We start from the raw sequence: 23,400 nt of genomic DNA, 5'->3' as shown, positions 1-23,400 counted from the left end.
TCACAATAGACTACTCTACAGACACTGGAAATGGCTTTTCAAGTTAAAGCCTGTTATTATTTTTTTTTTCCTCTCTACCTCCATAAAACCCCTGACACTTCCCCTTCTGATGTGCTGTCAAATGAGGCTCATGAATAATTTAGCATTTATTTTCCCCTCACTTTTTAAAGCTGTGATAAAAAAGAAAGAAAGAAAAAAAGGGAAGGAAGGAAGGGAAGAAGAGAAGCAGAAGCAGAAGTAGAAGCAGAAGAAGAAGAAGAGGAAGAAGAAATGACACTGTAGCTTAGAAAATTAGTTCTTTCTCCAAACATCCCAAGCAATGACTGCCCCATTCCCAGTCACTACAATGGCAATTATTATTGGACAAATCAGTGTTTTGATATGTTTCTTTGGAAGTGTTTAATTACCATTGACTAATTCTGTAACTTTATTTCCAACTGGAAATAGGAAGCATGAAAAAATCAAAATCACAGCAATTTTTATTGCAAATCTGCTAAAATCTACCGTGACAAAACAGATGGTATCTAATGATATTTTTAAATACACAGGCTTATTTGGCAAAAGGACTGTGGGAATGCAAAAGGAAAAGTTTTCCAAAAGGACAGCAGTTTGAGTCTGTCAGTGACTAGTGAGCAATACTTTTAGGTTTGGGGAGGTATCAGGATATTTCATCCAGTGCATTCTAACAGATTCCTTATATTTCGGTGGCACTGGGTATTTGTGCTTCACAAAAATAAAAAGTTCCATTTCCAAACAATGGCAAACGGCTTGTTTCTCAATGTTATTGGGGTAGGGGGAGGACAGGGGACTTCTGTTGTCCTAATTTATTTTTCAGAGCATTTCAGTAAAAAACAGATCGTGACCAGATTTAAAATGGAGTGAACAAATTGAGCTCTAATTTTCCAAACTACAAGCCAAAATAAGTCTCTGATACAGACTGTCTACTATGGTTACATTCAGTGAACTGCTCTATGTAAACAAGCACATTTATGTAATAATAATAATGATGATGATAAAATACAGATGAGATGACAGCCAGACAAGACCTTTACCTTTCACGCAGAATTCCTGCTATAGGTCTTGGCGACTTACTAGCGGCTTCTGTCGTTCTACAGCAGGAAAATCCACACCAGTGATCAGAGACAACTGGAGTCCCATGTCCCCATTAACAGTTCGGAAGGCCCATCTCCATGCGATTCCCTTACACAGTGTGACACATCATCGTCAACCTGAAAAAAGACGAAAAGTAAATAATAATAATTGCAATAATCATGGTAGGGAGAGGGACAAAATAAATAAGACTGGTTTCTAACACTAATGACCAGCTTCCAGCAAATCACGTTCACAGCTTGATCCAGAGCTCCACCTGTCTCAAGCTGCCTGCTTCTTCTCTAATGAAGGCTACAGCCGGCTGTTCAAGTCAGAACGGCACCCACGCAAGGAGCTAAAATTAACAATTGCATTATGCACCGAAGATTACTCACTTCAATTTTAACCTTTTTTAGTGAAATCTCGCACTTTGTATTTAAAAAAAAAACAAGCTTGTGTGTTTGCCTCAATGAGAATCAAGATCACCTATGAGCAAAAGTCTTGCCTCCTTTTTTTAACCAAAGCCTTTGTCTTAATTATAGATTAATATAATATACCTTAATTCTGTTTCTATGGCTTATTTCTTTATAAAAGTTACCTTATTAAAACATCTTTAAAGGTTCACTATAAAAGTGGAACAAAAAATGAAAATGTAAAGAAAACTTCCTTAACAGCATGGCTGGGAGCGCTCTCTTCTCTCCACTTACAGTTTAGGAAGAAGAATTCCTAATATTCTTGCTGCATGGTGAGCACAGTCTACCCATTCCCCTCCCTCCCCATCAGGATTGCCACCGCCAGCTGGGCATTCTGTTTGACAGCAAAGAAACACTGTCAGAGGGATTCAACAGATTTGCAAACTTCAAGCCTGTTGAAAACAATCCATGCTATAATATGCACTTTCTTTTTCTCACAACTCCTACAGGAGCAGCGGCAAAGACAGCTTGAATGCAAACATAGAGACGGGCTCTTAATAACATTTGCCAAAATCAAGCTGTATCTCCTTCCTTTCCCTGTAACTCTAGTCTGGTGCATACCCGCTAAATCCAAGAGCATGCACACCTCTTCCATCATATACCCATCTATGAAAACACTAAACGCACCCCAGTTATTTAGTCTAAAGGTTAGAAACTCTCTCTCCCTCTCCTTCTTGCTACTTCCTCCCCCCAAGTTTAAATGAGCCCAGCTGGTTCCTCATAGGATTTTACTGTGGCTATATTAACAACATATTGGGTTACAAAGCCATTTGTTGTGCAAGAGGAAAACAACTGTTGAAAAATGCAATCACTTAAACAGTCAAAAATTTCTGGATTTATTTATGTTTTATTAAGATGGATAATTAGGCTTTAAACTATGTTTCTTTTGTTGTTAGAAATCATATGGCTTTTGACAGATAAGCAAGCATGCATTTGGGACAAAAATGGACTGCTAATCAATAGTAATTCTACTTTTTCAATTTTGACAAGTTTCACCATGGTTACTATAACTAATACTCAATATTAAATAGAAGTCACCATGTCTTAAAATTAGGATCTATTTAACTAACAAGCCCATTATCCAGTATGTTTTAGAAAAAATGTTAACGATGGATGGAATTACCAAATGCTTTTTGGATTCTGTTTTCCTTTTTCCAAGTTGAATGAAGTTATCAAGGATCACCACAATTCTTTTGCCTCCTTTTTCTGACCCTCATATTTGTACGGTGGCATATAATCCAGCAGGTGAACGGCAATGCAGTTTTCAAATCTAAGTCTTAGATGCATTATTCCAGCCTCAGTAGGAGGATGCAAGATATAATTCTTTCCACGAAGAGAGAAAGAACAAACTGATGTTCACATAACTAACTCAAAGCGCGAACAGCCTGGATATATGTGTGTGCGTAATTACCAGGACACGTTTTGAAATAGCACTGAGCTCTAAAGTCAGCGAGGTATTATTCTTGCATGCCTGAATCATAAAGTCATCATCCACCAAGATAAAAGAGAATATGGGCATATGGGGATGAGCAGAGTGGAACATATGGATCACAAATATTTTTGTAACTGATTAAAATTGTTCTCTTTGCTAAGAAAGCAGTGCCAGGAAATCAACCTTACTTCAGCTTTCTGTTCGCCAAACTAACCTGACTCTTCCACTGCCATTTAATCTTGATTTGTTCCAATTTCTCCCATTCGCACAAATAACCAAAACTATTTTTAACAGATATCTTTTCTTCAACATTTGGTTAATAAATATTCTGGCCAAATTTCAATTGTTCCAGTTGGAAGAATAGAAGAAGAAAAGGAGAGGGAACTATATACAAATGAACAAAATAAAAGTTACTGTAGTTCTGTTAGTGGAAATATTTTAATCATAATTTGGGGGGTGGTATTTAGCAAAATCTGTCAATGGTTTGCAAAACAAGCTATAGGGAAGTGATCAAGAATGCTGTCAGCATTCTTTACTATGAAATATTTACCACCTTAAATTATATTTATGCTGTTTTTATTTCTTTCTCTCACTTTAGAGTTGAAAACAGTAGCAATTAGAATTGTAAGGATAAGTAAAAAAGGGAAAGAGAACAGCTAATGCATATCACCAAATATTCTGTCTTTCATCACCACCATCAAAATAGGTTGAGTGTGTCTTAATTTTGTGTGTGTGTGTGTGTGTGTTTGTGTGTGTGTTGCATGTATTAGTCACTGTGCTACCATGTGGAGAAAGAAAGATCGGAATTCAATTCAAATTCCAGCAGTGATTTAGTTCCCAGGGGATACCTAATGGGAAATTAAAGTTGAATTTTATTAGCAAGTTGGGAGAGTCACTTTATTAGTCACTTTCCTCACAATACTTATACTAAAAATTAATACAAGGATGACTAATCTAATCCCAAATCAGTATAGGTGCTTTATGATGAAGCAAGAGTCAAGATTTACTTATTTGGACAATTGAAACGTTTCTCCCATATATACTCTTTCTTTTTATGAAAACAACTTGCATACTGTGGTGATATTTGTGATTTGTTAATTTGCCACATAAGCTATATCAATACTGCAGCACCACACAAACCAAGAATACAAGCCATTATCAAAACACTTATTCTTTTAAAGTTTGAAAAAAATTTTGAATGGATAAGGTTAAGTTAAAGCAAGTTAAAAAAGTAACTAGACTGTCACCCCTTTGGAAACGACAGCAGTAATGGTATTAACAGAGTGTATTATTTTCCCAAGGTGACAAAAAACATTAATGAGAAATTTTCACATAAATTTAATTTTCCAAAGAAAATTTTCTCCTTCTATATATATGTATATATATGAGAAACACTCCATCAAGAACTTTACCCTTTAATTAAACTCTTTTTGACCACTTAATGCACAGGCATTCTATAGATTCTTGAGCTGACTTATAAATGCCAAAATTGCCAGAAAACCATTTAGAGGAAAAACCTAGGAGCATATTTAAGAAAAGAAATTTTCAGGTTAAGGTTTTAGGGAATAGAAGTATTTTACATAAATATTCTTGCATAAGCTTTAATCTAAGAGACTAGCAGTTTATAAACATGTAGTAGGTCATATGTAGAATCTAACTTTTTCTTCTTTACCCTGGATACAAACATATCCTAGAGCAACATTTAGCAGAATCCCAAAAATGGAAGGAATTGATGCCAAAAATTTCCACATGAAGAACAGTCTTATAATAATAATGAATGCCTTTAAAACTAAGGAAGGTCTGATGTCAATAAAAACATCAGGATAAAGGCCTTGTGCTGGTGTTTCATTTCTTCATTCTTACACCATGTAATCATATGAGGCTCTATCACGTGCAAGAATGTTCTATATTATGACATGATATTCAGGTGAACTAATTTAATCTCACTTACAAATCTTTTTTCTTCCTGAGTATGATATGAATAAGCAAATCAATATATATACCTACAGATCAAAGGCAGAAAATGAGAGAAGAAATTGGCATTCTGCTTTACAAAATTTCCTCTAATATACTGATGTACAGACTAGTTCTATGGATGTAACCCTCCCCAGTTAGTACTTGACTCACATATGCTCTCAATAAATGCTATCATGATCATCTCTTAGCAGTCTTGCCTTTGGTGAGATACACTGCTATTTACCCATCCAATGTGGACAACACAAGAATAAAAAGGTTATTAGGTAGGGGAAATACAATGTTCAGAGAACATCTGCATCTCTACCAGAGTCAATGCATGTGTGGCCACCAATGTGTTCTCACCACCAAAAGGTAAGAGACACTGTTTCTCACTGAAAAAGAAAACTCTATAAATCTCTCTGCCCAAAGCTTACTCTGGACATGGTATTGGTACAACACAAACATAAGCCATCAAAAGTCTGCATGAGAGAGCCGGATGGCATGCGCTTGCTGATCTGGAGCTTTGTCACATCACTGGCCAAGTTTTTGCATATTTTTAACTGCAAATAAGAAGAATATTTTTGACCAAAATCAATGTCACAGAGAATGGAGACAATGGCCCTGCTTCCACGTTAGAAAATAAGCCAAGGCTCTGACAACATCAATGCTTGTTTGCATTTGACTATATGACCATGGGTACTAGTCCAAGGATTTTTAAACAGCCTCAACTTCCACAGCCTATACAGGCTACTGACCATGTTATATTTCCAATATCATTCTATTAAGAATGTAGGCATGATTCATCCATACAGAGGGTAGTATCATCAACCACCAGCCAGGTATGATGTGAACTTAAAAAAAAAAATGCACAAATACTCAGAGAACCACAGAGCCACAAAGAACCTTGAGGTCAGCCAGTTCAGCTGACATTAAATCCAATGACTTGGGCAAGATCCACAATCATGTCATGGCAGAGGTGGATCAAAAATATAGTCCCTTTGACTGGGGGTCAGAGTTCTTTACAATAACCTGTGCTCCTATAGTGATGGTTCCATTAGAAATCTAGAATATGTTCACCTCATCTAAGTGATTAATTCCCAGTCCATTGCAAGACAACCCCACACAAATTGTTTTCACTGGACCACTATCTTCTTTCCTTGCAAATGAGCCAACAGGTACTGCACAGAAACTGTCTTTTTTTTTTTTTTTTTTTTTTTTTTTTTTTTTTTGAGACAGAGTCTCGCTTTGTTGTCCAGGCTAGAGTGAGTGCCATGGCGTCAGCCTAGCTCACAGCAACCTCAAACTCCTGGGCTCGAGCGATCCTTCTGCCTCAGCCTCCCGAGTAGCTGGGACTACAGGCATGCACCACCATGCCCGGCTAATTTTTTATATATATATCAGTTGGCCAATTAATTTCTTTCTATTTATAGTAGAGACGGGGTCTCGCTCTTGCTCAGGCTGGTTTTGAACTCCTGACCTTGAGCAATCCGCCCGCCTCGGCCTCCCAAGAGCTAGGATTACAGGCGTGAGCCACCGCGCCCGGCCAAAACTGTCTTGAGTATATCTTCTGATGATGGCATGTGTGTTTCTTCCTCAGAATTGCATGGACACCTTTGGGTTTCTAGACATTACACCCAGTCTCTCTTTTGCACAATCCTGAAAGGCCATATGCCATAGCTATCAGAATTTCCTCCTTCCATTCCTAAAACTCATAATACCCATCTTTCCAGAGGCCACACAGGAAACCACACAACTGCATGATTCCCAGATAAAATGGACTCAGGTTCTGCAGAAAGACACAATGAATTTTTAATGTGGAACAATTAATTGGAATCTATATTAGTGCTGGAACAAGGGTAACATTTAGAAATGAGCATCTCCTTAGTCTTCCAGCAAAAATCCAAGATCTCAGAACTGAGGAGTAGTTCACCCTTTCCAGGTTAACTAAAATAAATTTCCCAGGACCTTAAATAACACTGCTGGGATATTGTGGATAACAATACTATATAACTTTGCTGTAACAAAAAATGCTCTTAAATAGTTAGATCTTGCAGGAATCCTACTGAGTTGCACACTCATGCTAATTATTCCTCTCAGTATTACTGTACTATGATCTCCTATACCGAACAGTAGTATTTCAGGGATAAGAATCCACTGAAATGATACTCTTGTTTGAGTATTATTAATCTCACTGGGTACTGGAACTTCTGTATTCTAAATTCACTTCATTTCAGTTCAATAAGATATTTTAAAATTTATTCTTTATCTGGATGCCAAGAAAATAATCCAGTGTTTATTTCCAGTTATTCTATTGGAGATACTCTGTAATGAAACAAGAATATATCCCAAAATGCATATTTTCAACTCTAATTTAAAGGGTTCAAAAATATAAAAATTCATCACAAAGAAAAAAGGCATGTTTTTAGAAAGGCAGGATAAATACTAATTTTAATGATAATCATCATATCTGACATGAACTCCTTCTTCATTCCTACAAGAAGTGAAAGAAGTATCTGTCGTTTGAAAAACAATGAAACAACAAATACAATGCAGTTATAGGTGCCAGAGTGGAAGCTTAATGTCTGAGTTATTAAAACCTTTCTTACAGAAATGGAGAAAGGAAGAGACATTTAGATAAAATGAATAAAAACAAAGAAAAATTGATAAGTCGTTATTTTGTCAGATTTTTGAAATGGCCATAAAAATCATGTTTTTTCTGTATGTAAATTAGGGAAAATAAGAGGTTTCCACAGCTATGGCATCTTTGTTTTCCTTTATGTCAATACTTCGTATTTGGTGCCTTAAATGAATATTTCATGCCTTAATGTTGCCTTTTCAGAATTATTATCAGCAAACTCTCATCATTACTAAACCTGATCAAAAGAAATCAACATAGAAGTTTAAATTGCCCACCGACGACTTCAACCCCCTCTCCAACAGCAAAATGAATGAAAGGATGTTTCAGAGGAGCAAAGGAAAGGAAGGGAACATCCCAGAAATAAAAAAGCAAAAGCTATGGCTACAGAAGGTGTGCTCTACTTCCAAACGGTAGGGAGCGAGGGCAGAGAAAGATTTAGCAGAAACGGATGCATGCTGCCATCCTAAGTATAGCATGTGAAATTTCAGGAAGGCAGGAACAAAGGGAGTTTCTAGTTACATAGGGTCGCTCTGGGCTACAGATTTGTGTTTTTGATAGCAAGCTTTTTCTATAGGACTCAACAACCACGCCAATAAAGCAACAGCTATCTTTTATTGAGTACTTACTACATGAGTAATTTTGGATTGAGTTTTCTACATAGATGATTTCATCTTATCCTCACATCAACTCCACCTATTCATTGCTAGCCTACAGCAGGGAAGACAGCAAGCCGCCTGCTTGTCCTCTCTCTTTGGTGTTAAGTCAGCTGGCTGATGGCTCTTTCAATCACTGGATTTCCACCCCCACCCCCACTCGGTCTTGGCAATGCAGATGAGTCATTCTTTAACAAAGCTCCAAATGTGAACCAAGTAGTAAAAAACATTTTCCTCTTACTATTATGTAAGCTCTAGGGTCATGGAGATTTTTGTCTGTTGTGTCTAACTCCTACCTCTGTGTTAACTTCAATACTGAGAACAGTGCATGACACATAGTAGGATTTGTTGACTGAATGAATGAAAGGAAGCTTACAGCTCTACCTGGAAGCGAATCAGTGAGCGCTGGGTGACCTTACTATGTATCTGCTTCCTCCACCTAAAAGCCAAGACATCTAATCACTCCCTGAGACCTATTAAAATCAAATGTGGCTAGGGTTAAGTTTTTCCTTAGATTTAACCAATGCTACTGGAAGGTACAAAACCATGACATGCTTCTGGAAGTGTGGATCTATCTCAAGAAGGTTTTGATCTGGCTGAGCTCTGGGATGTAATGCACCTATCCATGTATTGAGCCCCTACTAGGTGGAATATCGTGTGGCCTTCTGGATAGGATACTAGAGAAAGAAAAGAGATGGTGCTTGCTGTGCAGAAGCTACCAAATTAACCAGAGATGTCAACAAAGGGACTTCACAGCAAAGCAATCCAGACGACTAAAGCATATAATACAAACAACACACACCACTGCTCACCTTAGACTGTTAACTCAAAGTCTTCTTGAAAGCTAGTTTTGAAAAGCAATCTTAAAGAAACTCAAAAGACATAAGCAACAGAAAACAGGGACAATGGGAAATATGTTCTCATTAAAGATAAAAGGAGCGTGCTGAACTCCTAAAGTAAAGATGTATATGCAGATGAGTGTCTCCAGGCTCCATCTTCAGACTTTCTGAGTTTTTCTGAGAAAGTGATGGCATCAATCAAATGCATGATTTATCCTAAACAAACTGGCCAGACATCTAGGCCTTGCTTGTATCTTTATGCAACAAGAAACACTAGAAGCAGCGTCTCTCCTTCCTCCCAAAGTTGACTTCTTTCAGTCATTACATGAAGTTTCTTCCGAGTGCTCCCTTTAACAAACTCCTTCGCCTAAGTGTCATCTCTCCTCCCAGGAGGAAGCGCCACCCCCCCCAGTTCAGGTGCAATGGTGTTTCTGTTACAAAAGGGAGAATAACATAGCCTCATCACCTGTGCCTGCTCTGCCCCTTCCTTAAGTCCTGGAACCTTTTCCCCCTCGTTTTGTTTGTCTTCTTTCTCTACACTGCCTAGTACAATGCCACCCAAAAGTTCACATTGGCACCACTGAAAACGCAGTCGTGAAAACAAAAAAGCCACTACTGAGATCAACATAGTTGATGGAGAAAAACACAAGCATTTAAGAAATAATTCTGACTGTCCTCAGACTTACTGTAACACGATGCACTTGAAATATACAACAAAGGAATTCACCGAACATTGGCATATCTTTTGGTTAGTGCTGGAATTTTTCTTCACCGGCATTAAATCTCTGTAAGCCTATTTAAATGGCAGATGCAAGACAGTAACAACAGAACAACCTGAGAAGGGGTGTGGAGGCACTGCAGGAGAAAGGTCCACATTTAGGATCTCATTCTCCACAGGAAGGATGGCAGAACTGTTTCGTCTGATGCCTCCTTTCCTGGGAGACAAAGGTCAGCAGCCAGGGTGGCAAAAAGGAGCTATATGGCTGTGGAACAAGACTTCCTTGGGTGGAACACATGTATGGCATGTGAAAGCAAATGTGTAAAAGAACATCTCTAAGTCTTTATTTCTGAGCCATCAAGGGTTTGGCTTGTATTTGGGCCATACTTTAAATGCAATGGTTCTGAGGAAATGTTCCAGTTGAGGAATGTCAGCACTAGACTCTTAAGCCTCTTGGACGGAGGGCCCTCGGGCTGGTGTAACTGCCAACTGCTGTTTTACACAGAGCAGGAACACCATGGATACCAGTTTGCTGAAGAGGAGAAATGGATGCATTCCTGGGAGGAAAACATTTTTAGGAACCTGGTGCAGAATCTGTGTTTTTGCAATGTGCCCAGAGCTTGGTCAGAAGGTTATTTCCTATTTAAGCCTTTTGAATTGCTGTGCATCTGTCTCGGGCAGTACTGAGGCTCCAGGGCCATCTGTGGCAATGCTGAGTGGACCCCAGATGCCCTGCTTAGAAAGCAACCTAAAAGGGAGTACGTGGTTGGTCATTCGAAAGGGAGAGTCTGCAGTTTAAAGCTGCCCTGCCACCACCATTCAGTGTTAGCATTGCAATCACATGACCACTCTCTACCTCAACAGCTGGCATGGCATGATGATGTCGCCCCTCCCTGCCCTAAGCCTGATTTTATGGAACATTCTCTCTCTGTCTCTGTCTCTCTCTCTCTCTTTTCTTGCTTTTTAAAGAAAACATTCTTGCTTGAAGGAGAAGTTAAGGAGTTAGTTGCATTTAAGACTAAAAGCATTTTCAGGCAAATTTCTACCTGATAGACCCCACTACTTGGGTGCTCCCTGCACAAACCGCCAACTAGGCTCTTCAATCCTAAGAAGCCAGGATTGAGGAGTAGGGTTGTTTCCTTTTTGTAATTCCCCACATCTTAAAATGTTTAATACATTTTAACGATCTTATAAAAATGAGAGCTGGTATAAGTTCTACAAGTTACTAGAACCTGCTAGCATTACTTATTTCTGAAGAAAGCGGCAAAAGCAGATTCCCGAATCATTCTAAATGAAGGAACTGCCAGAAACTGCTGATGATATTTGGAAGGCAAACAGTCAGTCTGAACTTAGGTTATGAAAGATGTTGGAGTGTGGTCCCAAGGCTGAATGGTACCATGACTATTGAAGGAAGAGAGTTAACTGGTGTTCAAGAATTTTCTGAAGATGCCTAATGATGGAGTTGAAGATTTGGGAGCTTCTATTCATGGATTCTATATTACCTAAGCTAAGGGCCTGGAATGGGCTATTAGCTTTGTACATGGTTGGCAGGAACAGACAAGATAATCTTAAAGAGGAGTTTTCAGACACTTCAATAGAAGATTGAAGTGCTAGCGGACCCAATGCAAGCTGACGTTGCAGGGAGGAAGATGTGAAGCTAACACACCCACTTTGATGTCTCTAATGTGTAACCACTTAAAAGTCAAATGTGATGTAGCTTCCCTACAACAAAGCGGAACAACTTGATCCCTGCAATGGGGGCTGAAAATATGCTATTACACAAAAGAATAGAAACATAAGAAAGGATGGTTGTTAAAAGTTTGGCCAGAGTGTACACTCAAGCTACAGATGTGGAAATTAGCAGGGTAAAATTATCCAGCAAAGAATTAAATTTATGATTTGATATATTATGGAAATGAAATATCCATCAATCTTATATAACATGTAATATTCAGCTTTTGAGATGTAGGCTTATTTGTGAAACCTTCAAGATTTTAAATGTAGATAAGAAAGGAGAAGTCAGTAGTTGCATTCATAATGTATATCAAGGCACTTTCAGAAGTGGAATTTTTTTGTTGGATATGATCTCTTTAATAAAAACTCCAAGGCCTAAACATGGGGGAAAAAATTACACAGTGGGAAAAATCATAAGCTTTCTTTACTCATAATGGTAATTAGGAAAGAAGAAAGAGAAAGAGAGAAGGCAGGAGGGAGGGAAGGAGGCCCAACTGTCAAAAACTCTCATGAAAAATTAATGTGTGAAAGTAGAATATGGAATGTTTGGAGGAATTTATGATGCAGGCTGCAACAAAATTTAATTTTCACAAATAGATTTAAAACTAAGAAAACAAAGACAGTCATTCATTCCTTATTACTAGCAACTGGCAGAGAGAGCATTGTCTATAATTACAGATAAATAGTATGTTAGAAATAGCATTTCCCTGTATTTGTTAAAGTATGGGATATAGGAAAATGTGTTCTACACTTCAAATGATTACACACTTTCAAGAAGAAGAAGAAGAAGAAGAAGAAGAAGAAGAAGAAGAAGAAGAAGAAGAAGAAGAAGAAGAAGAAGAAGAAGAAGAAGAAGAAGAAGAAGAAGAAGAAGAAAGAAGAAGAAACGAAGAAAGTAAAGAGCACAATAGGATCCTGTTGCTTCTCAAAAGTCATCGACATGACGACAAGAGAGTCGATGTCATTGAATCTGTTGATGTAATCTGAATCTTAAAGTACCAAAGAATTCTAAGCACATATACATAAATGACTATTTTTTGCCTCACAAGGCATTATTAGTATTCTAATTTTAAATAGTTATGCATGTCTGTGTAATTTGTATAATTTGAATCCTGGCTATTTACAAATGTGCAAATGGTAGATCCCAGGTATTTGAAATCCTGTGTGGTCTGAAACTACCCTCACAGCCTGGAAGGTTTTTCATTCTGGGAGCACTGGCTCCCCGCAGATGACTCTGTGGCCTGATCATTCCCATGGGGCTTGGAATTCCCACAGCTGCCAATTCCAAGTCTGGCCATGACTGCTCTAAACTTCAGAGATCCCACCAAGAGCAAGGGGAGGATGGCAGACCAACCAGCAGAACACACCAGCTATTGGCTCCACTGACGATCCACTGGGCTCACCAGGGTGCTGAACTTAAGGTGACCCTGCAACGCTGAAAACAAATGCTGCCCATCCAATTACTAAAAATGCTGATTTTCAGGCTCCCATTTTTTTCCTTTAATGAATAGATATATGTTTCCAAAAAATGCACTCTTCTATATTTACAACTACTCTTACCCCAAAATGGATAGAAACAAAGTCAGAGATGATACCTTACAACAAAAAGTAGCAAGACGGTTCTGAAAAAGGGAAATTGTCAACCTTCTGAGAAGGAAATTTGTTTTCTTTGTGAGTTCCTTGTTTTCTTTTTCTTTTCTTTTCTTTTTTATTAAGGAAGAAAGTGCTGCAGGTGATGTTCAAGTGTCAAAGACTCTATATGCTGTCATCAAAATATCTGTTCCATTGCTGACTTCCAAAGTGCATTTTTTTCAAGTGATGCTGTACCAATACCATTTCAAAATGTCATTATAAATTAAGTTGTCATGCATTATAATCCCCTTTCAGACTAGATTACATTTTCCTTTAATTAACTAGAAGGACTCTTACATGCCTTTTTCTCTTCTTTTAATCTAGCACCTCTGCAAAATGCATTGAGAAGTGAGCAAAGCTACAAATAGAGCCCAGATTTTAAGGGTCACTGCAAAAAGAACTGCTGACTATGCAAGAAGAATTTTTAAGTTATTTAGCCTTCTCTAACATAAATTATATAAAAACAAGGAATATCCTTATTTTTATTGTATCAAAACACCCAGTAGAATACCTGGCATTCGGTAACTGTTTGATCAATTACTTATTTAATGAATGAATAAATAAATTTAACCAGTCATGAGATTATGGCACCTAATCATAATGCAAAACCACCATGGTCTCAATCTCAGACTCACAATTAGTTCCTCATTATCATGATCACTCCCAGAAATCATACTGGTTAAGAAAACTAGTTTTACTATGGTACAATTAGATGCTTTACATAAAAGTAAAGTTAAATGTTATTATATATAGGATAAAATTTAAAACGATTTTAGTACATCTATTGGATACGCACTCTGCCTGACATTATCTTGATTAAAGAACATGGGATAAAAGGATTAACCCTTAAACAGTCACATTTTAGAGTGGAGGAAGCTGAGCCACAGACATCTTAAGTGTCACATTCAAGATTTCACTGCAGAAAGGGGTGGGGTACAGGTCAAATTCTGGCAGACTGGTTCCAGGACTTCAATTTTATCCATACGCTTTTGAAATGAGTGAGGCTAACAGTCTCCGCATGCCTAGCAATAAATAATAAAGTCATGCCAAAATGATGCCAGTGGAGATTCAGGTGGACAGTTGAGGGCATATGCCTATTCTAGTCTTTCCAAATCTTCTCAAATAAGCCTGTTTTATATTCAGAAATAGTAAGCATAAAGATTGCGAAGAGACTAAAATATAATGAATGAATTCAAATGCCTATTTGCAGTGTTAATCACACTGTGAAGCATGTTTGTGGTTGCAATGTAATTATCCATCTAATCAGAAAATAGGAAAGTAAAGACAATGAAAAGAATTGTTAATAAAAATAAAATTAAAGAATAAGTACATCTAATCAGCTGTGCAATGAAAGGAATTTAGTCTATGAAAAGGCATGTTTTAAATAAATGTCAAAGACAAAAACTAAGAAAAAACCACACACGACCAAGTAATTTAACAGAATTTTAAAAAACTACTTTAATAATGCCAAAAGAATCTCAAGACTAATTAAATAAACATTTAAATTATCATAAAATATGTTTTGCACTTAGAATAAATATCAAAATCAAAACAACTCAATTCATTAAAAACAAAGTCAAGAATAATTCTAAGTATGCCTGGGCCAAAATGTCTTAAGAATTCAAGGATATTTTTTGTGTGTGTGGAGCCATTGACTGGAATATTTTGTTTTAAGCTTACTTCCCTCTCCAAGAAAACAACAAAAAATTTCAGGAAAAATTAAGAGAGTGCAAGGAGACCCTGTAACTTCATGAAAAGAAATCAGATTCCCTTCTGCTTAGTAGGTTTAGATTCAATGAAAGGTATACAGGTGACATCTGTAGTTATTTGTTGCATTCTTCATATATACTATCTATTGATCCCCCTTTATTGAGCAGCCTCTAAATAGGTTGGTCACTTTGAATCAGCTCCTGCCTCCAGTCCACTATTCGTTGAGGGGAAAGGTTGGAGCTGAGAGTCCAAGGAGAGGGGCAAAGACCAGCTGAGCAATGACACCAAGAGCAATGGCCTGGCTATTTCAGAAATCACAGCAACACACAGATCCTATCATTTTTCCTTTTAAAACCATTAATGAACAGGATAAATGTTATCCTACATACACTTATCAAGTACGTTGGTGGGAACAAGCATTACAAAAATGAATAGAATACAGCCCTGCCCTCCAGGAGATTTGAGGAGGAAGTTGTATTAATTCTTTTAAAAACTGAGTAGGATTCATTAAGTAGCTCTTCATCAGCAGGGGTGCTTTTGAATAGGAGGATGAGTTCATGAACTCATATGATATTTAACTAGAGAATTTTTTTCTTGTTTCTCAAACATAGAAAATGACTAAATCCAGAATGCTTTATATAATCTTTTGCCTCCAAATGGATCTGTTTATATTATGTAAAACAACTCTATGGTAAGTCATTTTAAAAGACTATCAATTATGTATGTAGATACCCATCCCTTCCTCCCCCCTCCCATCTGCCTGATGCCCAGACCAGTAAATGTCCTGTCTTGCTGCAAAAAAAAGACTATCAATTAAAGCAATGTAGAAATAGATAATGTAAGTGTGTGTGTGATCTAAGTACACATTTTGATTCTGTAGCATGTCCATGTACAGCACTTTGCTCAGCACTTTTCACTTGTTTTTTTTTTACTTTAAAAGACAAGCACTCGTAATTTGATCTGAGAGGTTTATTATTTTACTATCATATTTGTTTAAAAAAAAGCTTAGCTCAAGGGCAAATGTATTGTCCAGAATCACATATCTCTGTAAGTAAAAGCCACACAAAAACTAGGACTCAGTTTTTACTGCTAGTCCAGTATTCTTTCCAAGCAGTTTTTGTGCATATATACACAAATACAAATATAAACCAAGATATGCTCATACAAACTCATACATTCTGAGTTAGGATGGTACCCTTAGATTTATCTTTTAAAATAATTCCTTTAAGATCTATAAGTTCATTAGTCCCCAAAGGAGCTAAAGTTCTTTTTTCTTTCAGTGACCCAAATTTTTTTCATGTAATTTGAATGTTGGAGAAATATTACTTAAAATAGGCCACACACACACACACACACACACACACACAATAGCAGGTGGGTTAAGTCACTCAGAATGTGCAAGTGACACTCCTCGGAAGCCCCTCCCCAAATGCCAGATCAGGTCACATAGCAGCCTGGAGTTGGTTCCAGCTCAGAGAACAGAGTAGCAGCTGCTGGGAGTTGGCTGCAGCTCAAGTCTCAGCTGTATTCTTGGCCTCCTGCCTCCTCCAGGCACTTACTAGGGGCGCGTGACCAAGGAAACAGCTGAGCCCCCATCTCAAAGAGGAACCGCAACTGCTGCAAACTACCCCCCCACCACCACCACCTGCACAGGAGCCAAACAACCCACAAATTCCTGCTCAATTCAAAGGGGTAACACGGACTGCTGATTCACTCCTGGGAGGACCATGAGGGCTCTTTATGCCGAAGACAGAGCCCAGCAAAAGCATTGCCTAACAGGGCTGGGACATCACGATGAATGCTTTGGCAGAGCCATTTGGGGACTTGAACTGGTGGGGAGTCAGAAATGGTAGAACAGAGGTTACCAGACGCTGAGGAGATGGGGTGTGTGCTTTGGGGAGAGAGGTTGGTGAACAGGTACCTAGTTAGTTAGTGGAGAGGAATAAGTTTTGGCATTCTATTGCACAGCAAGGTGACTATAGTTAACCACAATGTAGTGTATATTTCAAAATAACGAGAAATAACGAGAAAAAAACGTTTGGCATATTCTCACCACAAAGAAATAGTAAGTGTTTGAGATGATAGATATGCCAATTACCCTGATTTGATCATTACACAGTATATCCTCATATCAGAACATCACACTGTACCCCACGTATATGTGAAATTATTGTGTCAATTAAATGCAAAATCAAACTTAAAAAATAATTTAGATATTCAAGTTGTAGCATTCTAGTAAGATTCCAAACATTGCTTTAAATATTCTCTGCAGAATTTTCTAAAGATACTCCTTTCCTAAACAGAAATTTTGATTTTGGTTTTATTTTGGGCTGAAAAATTGCCAAAAAGCACAGAAGGCTAGACAAATCACTTCCATGTGCACTAATTTCCGGGAGGCCCCTCAGTTACACGACATAGTTACAAAAATGAAGCAAACATGTTAAATGTACTGTACCTTTCTTGGCCTGTGACACAGGGCATGGCCTTCTTGGGTGCCATGGAACATTAAGACGGCCTCAGGCGTCAGCACACATTCCAGGTTCAAATCCAATTCCCACGGCCCAGCTGCCGAGCCTGGGGCAGTGGAAATGTGAGTGGATGGCCGAGCGCTACTCCAGAGGACCGTGGGGGTAGGCATGCCACTTCCCAGAACCACGGCTCTGACAGCTTCAACTGCACTCACGTCAGCGCTATTAAGAGACGTTCGTGACTTCCAACATTGTGAAATCTCACCCCGCTCTGAGGGCACATCAGTCCAGATCTGCCTGATCAACACAGGAGGCTGTGCTTTATGCTATTAAAAAACTCCTCTGGTACAAGAAGGACAACATGTTGATGCTCCATGATGTGTACATGGGGATTTGTTACACAATTATCTATGCCCGTGCACGTTTTTTAAATGTGCATAATAAATGTTCAACATATAAAAATTTCTCCGAGATTAAATCACTGTCACATGCAAATACTATGCACCCAAACTGGGCTTCAGTGCAAGTGGGAGACACTGGGATTTTTAGGTGATTGATTATTATTTCCAGGGAGAAGGTGAGAGGTTTGAAAACCTCATGTAGATCACACCTTCCGTGAAAAACTGACCCACATCTAGTAAAGGTTTTGCTCCCTAGTAGCAATGCACAATTTTTATTCAATTCTAAGGCAGGCATTGATGTACACTTGCTCTAGAGTATTGAAGAATATCTGTTGTTAATTTTTTACCTTCCTGATAGACCTCAGGTGGTGGACACAATTCTCCCTTCAAGGACTTGTTGCCTTTTGAAGGACTTTCTCGGCTGCAGATTGCTGAGTCACCTTATGCCACAATCTTTCCTGGGGGAATCCACATCCAGTAACCCAACAACTGATCAAGGGGCTACTGTGAGGCCTGGCATCTCTGCCCTGTCTGGGACACTCTGAAGGCCATTCTGGCTGCAGAGCTTCCCGCAGGGTTGGCTGGGAATGCCCTCATCCTCTGGCCTGAAGTGTAACTCTCCTTCTCCCTCTGCCCACTCCTACACCCCTCCCTGGTGTTGACCTCCCTGGATGTTTACCACACTCTTCTTGGTGAACCTCCTGCACACTAAACTCCATCTCAGAGTCTGCCTCCCGGAAGCCCACCTGCAACACTGTGGGACATCCCTTTGGAAGGCTGAAGACAATTTGTGGAGATAAGAAGACCCAGGTTAAGAACCACTGCTTGGCTTTAAACCATTGTTAGCAACTCTAAATCACCTCTTTAACCCCTGACGCCCCATCACTGCTCCAAATATTGCAATTTGTACAAAGGTATTAAAACTTGTACACACAACATGCACATGTATGCGAACTGATACTTCTGACTTGGTTTATATGGGACCATACACGTAATTCTTAACAACAACAACAAAAAAACCCCTATGATTCTCCCCAAGATTGTAAACTCTTATTTACACATGAACTACGGTGGTGTTTTTACCTCTAACACTCAGACACCACTATAATGCTATATAATTCTCTAATTTCAAATCTATTTGTGGGACTCTCCGAAAGTTACACCCCAAATTTAATTTCAAAACCACCAGCTGCTAACACCATGCCAGATACATAATAGATATTCAAGATATTATTATAACATATTAGTCAGTGCCTATAAAATATCAATAAGCTTATAGATATTATCTCATTTATTCTGTCACAACCACAAATAGTTTCCATTAATACACATGGGACAACTGACACTCAGTAAGACCAAGAAATTTGCCCAAGGTCATACAACAAGTTAAAAGCCACCAGTTGTGCTTCACTTTCTTCCCAGGAAATATATATTATTTAGTTGGCTACCTGAATTGCTCTTTTTAGGGAAGAGGCAGGACATAAAAATGTCAATTAGAATTGAATACTCTTGATGTTTTAAATTCTATAGCTGGTCATAGGAAATTTATAAGTGTTCTGATTTCTCTGTCCTGTATTTACTTTCAAGTTTCAATACTCCATGCAGAGCATGTACATTAGCAGTTCAAAGATTCTAATAGGCTGGGCACAGTGGCTCACGCCTATAATCCTAGCACTCTGGGAGGCTGAAGTGGGCAGATTGCTAAAGGTCAGGAGTTTGAAACCAGCCAGAGCAAGAGTGAGACCCCGTTTCTACTAAAAATAGAAATAAAATAGCTGAAGAACTAAAAATATATAGAAAAATAATAAGCCGGGCATAGTGGCACATGCCTGTAGTCCCAGCTACTTAGGAGGCTGAGGCAGGAGGATCGCTTGACCCCAGGAGTTTGAGGTTGCTGTGAGCTAGGCTGACACTACAGCATTCTAGCTGGGCAACAGAGTGAGACTCTGTCTCAAAAAAAAAAAAAGAAAAAAAAAAAGATTCTAAGATTCTAATAAAGGAACTGCCTAAAACAATTATAATAGCAGCTAACACATCATGTTCCTATGTGCTGAGTAGTATTCCATGAATTTTACTGGTAAGGACTCACAGAGTCATTTTATCTCTTTCCCTCTTTTTGTCCCATTGTTCACCATTTCTCCTGTGGATGTCTCTGGGGTAGGTGAAGTTTAGCAGCAAGAGCCATCATTCCCATGAGCACAGCTCAATAGCTGATTTTCATACTATGAAAATGAATCAATAAGAGAACATTAAATTATATTCAGTATCTGATGTTTTGCAAGGCTGAGATTTGTATTTAAATTGGTCAACGTAAATGAAGCAGTCTCTTAGAGGACCCAGCTTTAATTGTACAGATAATCCACGTGTATGTGACCATGTGTGTAATCAGGCCTTGTTAATGCCAGCAGAGTGGACAATTATCTACCCAGATCCTCCTAGGTGCAAGCCATTCTGCTAAAAATTGTGAGAGGTTCGAAGACGGACATAGTCCATCTGTACTTGCCTTGGAGAAATTTACAATCTGCTAAAAACAAAGAGTTATTCAACTTAGATTTCCAAGTACTTATTTTCTCTGTTTTTCATTAAAGTATGTTAAACAGTGAATTAATTCCGAAAAGAATCCTTATTGAGTAGTTCATTGATTTGCAAGAGAAAGTTAATTTAGACTAATTCATGATTCAAAAAAAAAAATTCTCATCCAAAAGGATGAAGAAAGTAACATCCTACAAGTAAGAATGGAAACATTTGCTTAACATGTTTACTCAAAAGTTAGTAATTCTCCTTTAGAGTATGATAATTGCCCACAAAGAAGTGAACTTTGAGAATGAGTTAGAAGCAACCTTCCTCCTTCTTTCCCTGAGAGTTCAAGTATGATTTTCCTTGCCCAGCCCATTCTCCAGGGATGGCTCAGCAGAGATTTGAAGGCCACAGACTATAGCTAATATCAAAGATGATTTGAAGGGGCAAAGGAGGGAGGTGAAAGTGAGACGCACATTTAGGCTGTGTATGGGGGTGGGAGGAGCAGAGTTTAAGAGTTCAGACTGCTCACATCTGGAAGGATGGGACCAGAGTCAGAAGCTGAAGTTAAGAGCAAACACAGAAAGATGCAGCAGAGCAAGAGGTCCTGTGGTGGCCAGGCCAACCATCTATAGATATCCTCTTGCTCTTTATTCAGATGTGTGAATAGACCAGCCCCCTTGTGTTCCCCTGGAAGAAATGAAGAGAACCAAGTAAGTGAGGATATTCAAAAGAATTTTCAGTAACAGAGAAATGATACCTTACAGTTATTTATTAAATCTCCTCTTGTATTGTCCTTGGTCAAAAGGGAAAGGAAGTCAAGGTCCATGAGCTGAGAATCCCCGAGAAGGATTCCAGGAAGGCTCGTCAGGAGTAAAGCTCTGATCTCATCCTTGGCAATGCATCTCATGCTCTCCCTGTGCCAGCAGATGGTGCAATGCACACCTGTGACACTTGTCACAAAACAGTTCTCTGATGTTTTTATTACAAGAACTTATTTGAATCTTTACACACCCAGGTGCCATCATGCACCCACCTGTCTTTTCTCGGAGCTGCTCCTGAACAGTAGAGGGCTTTTGGTATAAAGCAAGAACCCTTCCACCAGTTAGAACCACACCCCAGCCACCTCCATTCTCCAAAGGTTTCTTCCTTTTGAGGAAATCATCTTACAACGTGTGATGGATCACTGCTTGCAGCCTATATATTAACCAACAGGATGAGATTCAGGGGTCACCTCTTCCCTAACAAAGCCCCTAGCTGTCTCTCACACACTTCCCGTGGTCTGCTCCTTCTCTGTGTTCACCTTCATGCCTCTATCAGGGTGCACATCTGCACTTCACCACTTATCCGAGGGTTTCTGAAATTATCTGGGAGTTGGCTGTAAGTTCCCCAAAGGCAGGAACTATGCTTTGTTTATCTCTAGGTCTTCGGAACCCCTGTCTGGAACATAACAGGAAATGAATAAATGTTTCTAAAAACATAAATGTCTTCTAATTGTTTAAGCAATTGTTAGAATTGTTTTTTTTTTTTTTTAACTGAGCTCGGATACTGTGGTTATATGAAGAACAACTCAGAACAGCAAACGCTTTCTAGATATACACTTACTACCTTATGCAAAAAGACCCTTTTCTGGGACAACTGGATATAGTTTAATAATGACTTACATCTATGATTTCCAAAATAATTTATCTGACCTATTGGTAAGTACTTATGATAATCTAGACATCATTCTTATCTTCAAATTGTATTAACTGGCATTTGCTCAGTGAAAAGAACAATATATTTTGATCATTGTATTAACATCACACATAGCTGAAGAGTGTGTGTGTATATATATATATATATATATATATATATATATAGTAATACCAGATGTGCTCCTTTCTACAAAGACTGAGTGAGAAAATAAAATAATAAGTAAATTTATATTTAGACTAATGTATTTCAAAATTTAAGTGTGACCTGTTGATATATCAAGAAGTCAAATCATTGGCTATAATCTGAATTTGTATAATGAAATAAATAAAACACAGAGTGGGAGCAGAATAGATGTAGTGCAGCTAAATGGACTAGAACAGAATAGGTAAGAATTATTAGAGCACATTACTCATGGTAAGGCTATGTCTCATTTTGTAAAATTTCATTTCACATACACGTGTGCAAGTCAGTGTTCACGAGGGGCGTGTATGTTCACATGCAGGTATGTGTGACTGCTGAGACTTCATATAAAAAGTCTTAAAGTGGGTCTGCATCAAAAAAAGTTACTGGAATGTACCAAATCATATTTTCATATCTGTTTGAAGAAAAATGTGATATACATGTAACTCATGTCTTGATTACCAAAGTCAGCAAGAGAAAATATGTGCTGTGACAGGGTTCCTGCTGTGAAATGCAAACATTATCTATGAGATTCAAAGACCTTATCATTTAAATACGAGGATTGATGCCTCTGATGAAGATAGAGCATCTTAGTTAAAACAAACAAATGATTATCTTGGACAACAGGGAAAACAAGACCCTAATTCATGAAGCTGCTAATTGCTCTTACCAGCTGCAGACGATTGGCCTGTACTCCACCTCTCACTCCCCACACTGGGAGTAAAATCTGCACACTTGCTCCTGAAATTCAGCACAGCACAAGTCCAGCCATACACACCAAAGCCTGGGATACAAACAGGGATCAGTTCAGAAAAGACCCTGTCTAAAAGGCAGCTACTGAAAGGTATCAACTGCTTCATTTCATAGACATATATTTACCTCTATGGCTGAGCTGGAATTGTAATCATATTGAAATTACTTTTTTTCCTCACAAGACTTACTGATACGTCACAGGAGAAAAACCTTGGGAACAGTCTTTGTAGCTGAGGGAAATTGATACTGCGTAACACTTTTTAAAAGTAAATCACAAAATCGGTACCCTGATAATGATATCCACAAATCCTCATAGTTGTTCATATTTAATTCAACTTAAACACAGATACATTAGCCCACACTAAAAAATAATAACTACCATGTTGTGTTTTTATTTAGCATTATATGTGCTAAATGCCAAAAGGAACACTTTACAGATAGTTTTTTAATCCTTACTACAACTAATCATTCACAGATATGAAAGAAAGAGAGATGGAGCGAGCGAGCAA

The 23,400-nt window shown here is 38.3% G+C and overlaps 1 protein-coding gene across 45 annotated transcripts in view; it reads right to left on the bottom strand.

Moving 5' to 3' along the window:
• The window catches only part of ARPP21 (cAMP regulated phosphoprotein 21), a 153,023-nt gene that overhangs the window by 111,170 nt on the left and 18,453 nt on the right, over positions 1 to 23,400 (bottom strand). For 17 of the 45 annotated variants that reach the window (XM_020285602.2, XM_020285588.2, XM_076006168.1 and 14 more), the window contains exon 2: positions 1,053 to 1,229. The gene's annotated coding sequence lies outside the window, so the exon portion shown is untranslated. Of the gene's footprint in view, positions 1 to 1,052; positions 1,230 to 1,313; positions 2,666 to 2,685; positions 6,163 to 17,329; positions 22,096 to 23,400 lie in introns of those variants that run through there. The other 28 variants (XM_020285582.2, XM_012745396.3, XM_012745397.3 and 25 more) reach the window with 13 other exon arrangements.

The sequence above is a fragment of the Microcebus murinus genome, chromosome 1 (assembly GCF_040939455.1).
Source record: "Microcebus murinus isolate Inina chromosome 1, M.murinus_Inina_mat1.0, whole genome shotgun sequence".
NCBI lineage: Eukaryota > Metazoa > Chordata > Mammalia > Primates > Cheirogaleidae > Microcebus > Microcebus murinus.
Note: the sequence above shows the minus strand (reverse complement) of the source record. Positions and strands in the feature narration are given on the sequence as shown.